This window comes from Salmo salar, chromosome ssa02 (genome assembly GCF_905237065.1).
Source record: "Salmo salar chromosome ssa02, Ssal_v3.1, whole genome shotgun sequence".
NCBI lineage: Eukaryota > Metazoa > Chordata > Actinopteri > Salmoniformes > Salmonidae > Salmo > Salmo salar.
This window is the reverse complement of record NC_059443.1, coordinates 81851488-81857487: the sequence shown is the minus strand read 5'-3', so window position 1 is coordinate 81857487 and position 6000 is coordinate 81851488. Positions and strand designations below refer to the sequence as shown.

Genomic DNA, 6000 nt, shown 5'->3' with positions numbered 1-6000 from the left:
GAGCTCTATGAAGCAATCTCCCAATGCCTGGATAAGCATTTACGTCATTCAGCAGACACTTTTATCCAAAGTCATTGGTCCATTTTATGAATAGGTGTCCCCAGGCTGTATCAAACCCACGACCCTTGGTCTTACATGCACCACACCGACTGAGCCAAACAGGATGTTTAACATTATTTACTATGATAGTTCAGTCTGGTACATTGCAACCTCAATCACATCCACCACCCCAGGAAACAGCTGTGTGTGTGAAAACAGAGAGAGGGATTAACCAGACAGAGACAGCAACCCCCCTCCCCTCCCTTCCATACACACATAAAACTAGCCCTCGTTCCAAAACTATTCCTCTTTCCAAAACTATTCCTCTTTTGAAACCTATTCCTCGTTCCAAAACTATTCCTTGTTCCAAAACGAATCCTCTTTCCAAAACTATTCCTCTTTCCAAAACTATTCCTCTTTTCAAAACTATTCCTCTTTTGAAACCTATTCCTCGTTCCAAAACTAGTCCTCTTTCCAAAACTATTCCTCTTTCCAAAACTATTCCTCTTTCCAAAACTATTCCAAAACTATTCCTCTTTCCAAAACTATTCCAAAACTATTCCTCTTTCCAAAACTATTCCTCTTTCCACTATTCTTCTTTCAATCCGTCTTTCATTCAGTTGATGGGCTCTGGTCTGGTCTTATTGTAAATGTCAGTTTGTCTTCTTCTCCAAATGAGATTCCAACTTGTCTTATAAATGAATAATAATTTGTCACAGAGTCGTGTTCTAAAAGTGACCCCATTGGACGAACGGTCGTGAACCGTTATGTTGCCGTGCCAAACAGGAAACGCGACCCCATGACCCAATGGCTGACCTGTGATGTCACCGCCACAGGAAACAAAGTCCGCCAACGTAAGGGGGAGGGGCCAGGAGGGGGGAGAGGGGAATTCCCAGCATTGAGGAGATTAACACAGACTACATACACAGACAGACAGACAGACAGACAGACAGACAGACAGACACACACACACACACACACACACACACACACACACACACACACACACACACACACACACACACACACACACACACACACACACACACACACACACAGACACAGACACACACACTCTAGTCTCACTTTGCCATACCACCAAAATCACGTCGTTGTCACACCTCCCTTGGAGGTCTGGAGAATTTAGTTTTGGTGCAAAAACACAGCGGACAGATTTTGATTAGATGTTAAATTTCTAGACCCCCCCACGCCTGTAGACTTGCTGGGTGCTCACTGATTACCATCCTGGTAGTTGGTGTTGTTGCCTATGCTAGTTTTTCAAGTGCTGCTGACAGGTCTGCGATTTATATTTTATTGAAAGTGAATTACGTTGGTAAAGTCAAAGGCCACAACACGTTCTAAACCGCTCTGGTGACAAACCCTTTTCCTTTTGTGTCCAGTCATCCTGTCCACACGGCCGCTTTGCTACCACTGAAAATATCTTGAAGATTGCCCATTATTTAGTTTCTAAGGACCCATAAAACAGAGGCAGTGGGAGAACATATTCAAGTAAGTAAATACAATTTTTTTATTATTATTATTAACTAGCTAGCTAGCTACAGTAGGCCACTTTGTAGGCTAACTCCACTGAGCTGCTAACTAGCGAGCTAGCTAACTTTACACACTGTTTAGCTAAGTGAATTAAATGTCATCAGCTAGCTAACTTTACACACTGTTTAGCTAAGTGAATTAAATGTCATCAGCTAGCTAACTTTACACACTGTTTAGCTAAGTGAATTAAATGTCATCAGCTAGCTAACTTTACACACTGTTTAGCTAAGTGAATTAAATGTCATCAGCTAGCTAACTTCCTATTACCTAGCTATCTTGACGTAATCATTGTAAAATTAAAAATCAGTCTCCAAATGTATTTTGTAGATAACTGATTCTCCAGTCCCTAGAGGGTTAAACTACGAGGATAGAGAGATAATGGAAACATAATATTCAGTGCCGTCTAATTGGAGTATAATGAAGCCTATTTCTTTGTGATGTAATCTGTCCTCAGCTATGGAAAGCTGTGAGAGCCTGTTGGCAGAGGAAGACAGAGGTCCCAGTGAACGTCCTAAGAGACTAAGGGTATATCCTATACGCCCTGGGTTATATGTGTAGGCCTACGGATGTTTAACAGAATGCTGTTATACAGTTAAACATCCCACACAATGTATTAACCTGTTACATTTGGAGCTGCTGGAGGACTGCTGGCTGTGCAGGGTTCTGTTCCAGCCCAGCAATAACACACCCGATTATCAACTCATCACTTCTAAAGAGTTGATCATCAAGAGTGCTATTTCCTGGGCTGGATCAGAACCCTGCTCAGTCAGTAGATCGGTGGAGCAGGGTCGGTCACCGCTGGATCAGAACCCTGCTCAGCCAGTAGATGGTAGCAGGACAGATGCTCAGCCAGTAGACGGTGGAGCAGGGTCGGTCACCGCTGGATCAGAACCCTGCTCAGCCAGTAGATCGGTGGAGCAGGGTCGGCCACCGCTGGATCAGAACCCTGCTCAGCCAGTAGATCGGTGGAGCAGGGTCGGCCACCGCTGGATCAGAACCCTGCTCAGCCAGTAGATCGGTGGAGCAGGGTCGGCCACCGCTGGATCAGAACCCTGCTCAGCCAGTAATCGGAGCAGCGGCCACCACTGGATCAGAACCCTGCTCAGCCAGTAGATCGGTGGAGCAGGGTCGGTCACCGCTGGATCAGAACCCTGCTCAGCCAGTAGATCGGTGGAACAGGGTCGGTCACCGCTGAAATGGAGTTTTTGTTGTTTTCCTGAAACGCTGTTTTAGTAATAATAACCTACTTGTTGCTAGTCAATGATCTAGTGTTGTTTAGACTAAGATGTCTCATCTTTACATAACAGTTAGCTTATTTCTACATTTTAAAGTGATGATTCTTGTGAAGTGTTTAAACTTGTTTTAACTGTTAAACTAATGACCTGGTGTTGATGTTTATTAATCACAATCCTGAAATAAAGAGAGGAAGGGCTTCTGTCTGTGATGGGTCTGTGTTTCAATAAAGACAGGAAGAGGTTCTGTCTGTAATGGGTCTGTGTTTCAATAAAGAGAGGAAGGGCTTCTGTCTGTAATGGGTCTGTGTTTCAATAAAGACAGGAAGAGGTTCTGTCTGTAATGGGTCTGTGTTTCAATAAAGAGAGGAAGGGCTTCTGTCTGTAATGGGTCTGTGTTTCAATAAAGAGAGGAAGAGGTTCTGTCTGTAATGGGTCTGTGTTTCAATAAAGAGAGGAAGGGCTTCTGTCTGTAATGGGTCTGTGTTTCAATAAAGAGAGGAAGAGGTTCTGTCTGTAATGGGTCTGTGTTTCAATAAAGAGAGGAAGAGGTTCTGTCTGTAATGGGTCTGTGTTTCAATAAAGAGAGGAAGGGCTTCTGTCTGTAATGGGTCTGTGTTTCAATAAAGAGAGGAAGAGGTTCTGTCTGTAATGGGTCTGTGATTCAATAAAGAGAGGAAGAGTTCGGTCTAAGAAAGGTTCTGTCTGTAATGGGTCTGTGTTTCAATAAAGAAGGAAAGGTTTCAATAAAGAGAGGAAGGGCTTCTGTCTGTAATGGGTCTGTGTTTCAATAAAGAGAGGAAGAGGTTCTGTCTGTAATGGGTCTGTGTTTCAATAAAGAGAGGAAGAGGTTCTGTCTGTAATGGGTCTGTGTTTCAATAAAGAGAGGAAGGGCTTCTGTCTGTAATGGGTCTGTGTTTCAATAAAGAGAGGAAGGGCTTCTGTCTGTAATGGGTCTGTGTTTCAATAAAGAGAGGAAGAGGTTCTGTCTGTAATGGGTCTGTGTTTCAATAAAGAGAGGAAGGGCTTCTGTCTGTAATGGGTCTGTGTTGTATTCTGAAATGAACATAACCTTTTTGTATAGTTGTAAGATCTCCAATGAGTTGTATTTGATTGTCACTCTCTCACTATATCAGCTATGTGTATCCATCGTGCAGCTTCTCATGTAACATCACTAATGCAGCTACAGTCCTACAGTGTGATGGCACTACTGGTCTTTAGGGCATCTGTCATCTGGATCAGAGAATAACTGAACTAACACAACGTTTACATGTTGAGCTCTACGTTCTCCGCTTAAAATCACCCCAGTAGACCAGGTACATGTGGCAAACCATATACCAGATTTTCTACATGCCTTTTAAAGCGACAATATTGCACTTTTTTTGGGGCGATCAGACCAAATTCAGATAGAAATGTAAGTTATAGATCTGTCGTTCTCAAGCAAAAGCAAGTCTAAGTTGCGGTAGATATGTTCTATGTGCTCTATTTCTATGCTCCCTGGTCTAAATTATAGTTGCTTGTTTTTGTCACATAAAAACTGAAATTAGGGAAACTATTAAGAGTTTTAACAACCAGGAAATGGCGGAGCGATTTCTGCATAGTGCCATATTTAAGTGCTGACATATTGTTTCAAATTGTTTAGTTCAAATCCAACCCTTGTAATTTAGGTACAATATGACAGTAAGGAGATGACAGTTAGACTACAGGAGATAAGCATTACAGGTAGCATTTTATGTTATTTAGTTCATTTTAGCAATGTTGCTAACAAAATGATTGCAGTAGTTCCCATAGATAGACAGTACATGGTTGCTCTATGTATCACTGACCCTGGATAAGCTAGACTGGGCTAACACAGCTATCCTTTTAGGTCAATAATATGCTGTTTTTATTATCTTTTGGTTGGATTTATAATCCTGAGAGAAATTGAACTAGCTAGTAGCTAGCTAGTTAGCTATACCTAGGTAGCTTACGAGGTTAGCTGACTTTTCTCCCCAAAAACTCTCATTGTGGCTAGCGACTTGTCCCGCATGCTAGCCTTTACAGCCAACTATCAATTCAGAAACGTCAAAATATTAAATATTGATATGTCCAGTGTTGTAAACCATTTGTTCCTTCTTACTGCAGCTTGACAGCTTTAGCTCATCTGGACAAAACAGAGAAATGCTGTGAAAACCAGCGTCCTGTAAACGTTATAAAATGTTTTGTCACCAGTGGTTGTTTAGTTGATATTTTTTTGGCATAAATCTGATGAGCACCTTTGGAGCTCCTCCCAAGCAAGGCACCGGGTTCCCCCCTCCTCCTTAGCTGATTTCTGCCATGGAACTTCCCCAGACTTCCCATTTTAGGGAAGCCTGGTTCACGACGAGGCTACTTACACCCATACCACACACACACTGCTGACTGGAGCTAGAGTGGTGTGACAAATAGCATTATGCATCACTACTGACGCAGAGAGAGAGAGAGAGAGAGAGAGAGAGAGAGAGAGAGAGAGACACACACACAAGAGAGAGAGAGAGAGAGAGAGACAGAGAGAGAGAGAGACAGAGAGTGAGATAGAGAGAGAGAGGGAATGAGACAAAAGAGAGTATTTTTTTCTCTGAAGTTCCCATTTCAAAACTAAAATAACTTTATTAGTCGACAGTGAAAATGCTGACAGAGTGTTTTAAGGACTGAGTAAGCAGATGGACTGAGGTTTCCTCTCTATTTCAGGAAGACAGGAAGAGAGGGGGAGGGAGGGAGAGGGAGAGGGAGGGAGGGATGGGGGAGAGAGAGGGAGAGAGAGAGGGGATGAGAGATAGAGAGATGGCATGTTTTTTTGTATATAATTTATGAACCAAGTTAATAAAAGATGTAACATTGTGGGGACGTAAGGAAAAACCAATGACTAAAGCCTGTCACAGCAGATGCATTACAGCTGACCAATCAAAACAGGTTTTTGGTGGGTTAAACCAATCAATGGATAGAACTGGTGTAGTTGTGGTGTGAGTGAGTAAGGCAGCAGGAATGGAACTCCATTCACAGTTTGTATTGGTCAGATTAGAGGCTTTACTACTAGATGAGGTCTGAATAGACTGTGTGTTTGTGGCCCCTCTCTCTCTCTCTCTCTCTCTCTCTCTCTCTCTGTCTCTCTCTCTCTCTGTCTCTCTCTGTCTCTGTCGCTCTCTCTCTGTCTCTCTCT

The 6000-nt window shown here is 42.8% G+C and overlaps 1 protein-coding gene across 1 annotated transcript in view; it reads right to left on the bottom strand.

The window, feature by feature from the left end:
• LOC106593532 (guanine nucleotide-binding protein subunit alpha-12) overlaps positions 1-6000 on the bottom strand; it is a 31968-nt gene that overhangs the window by 5771 nt on the left and 20197 nt on the right. The gene's annotated exons all lie outside the window — the stretch shown is intronic.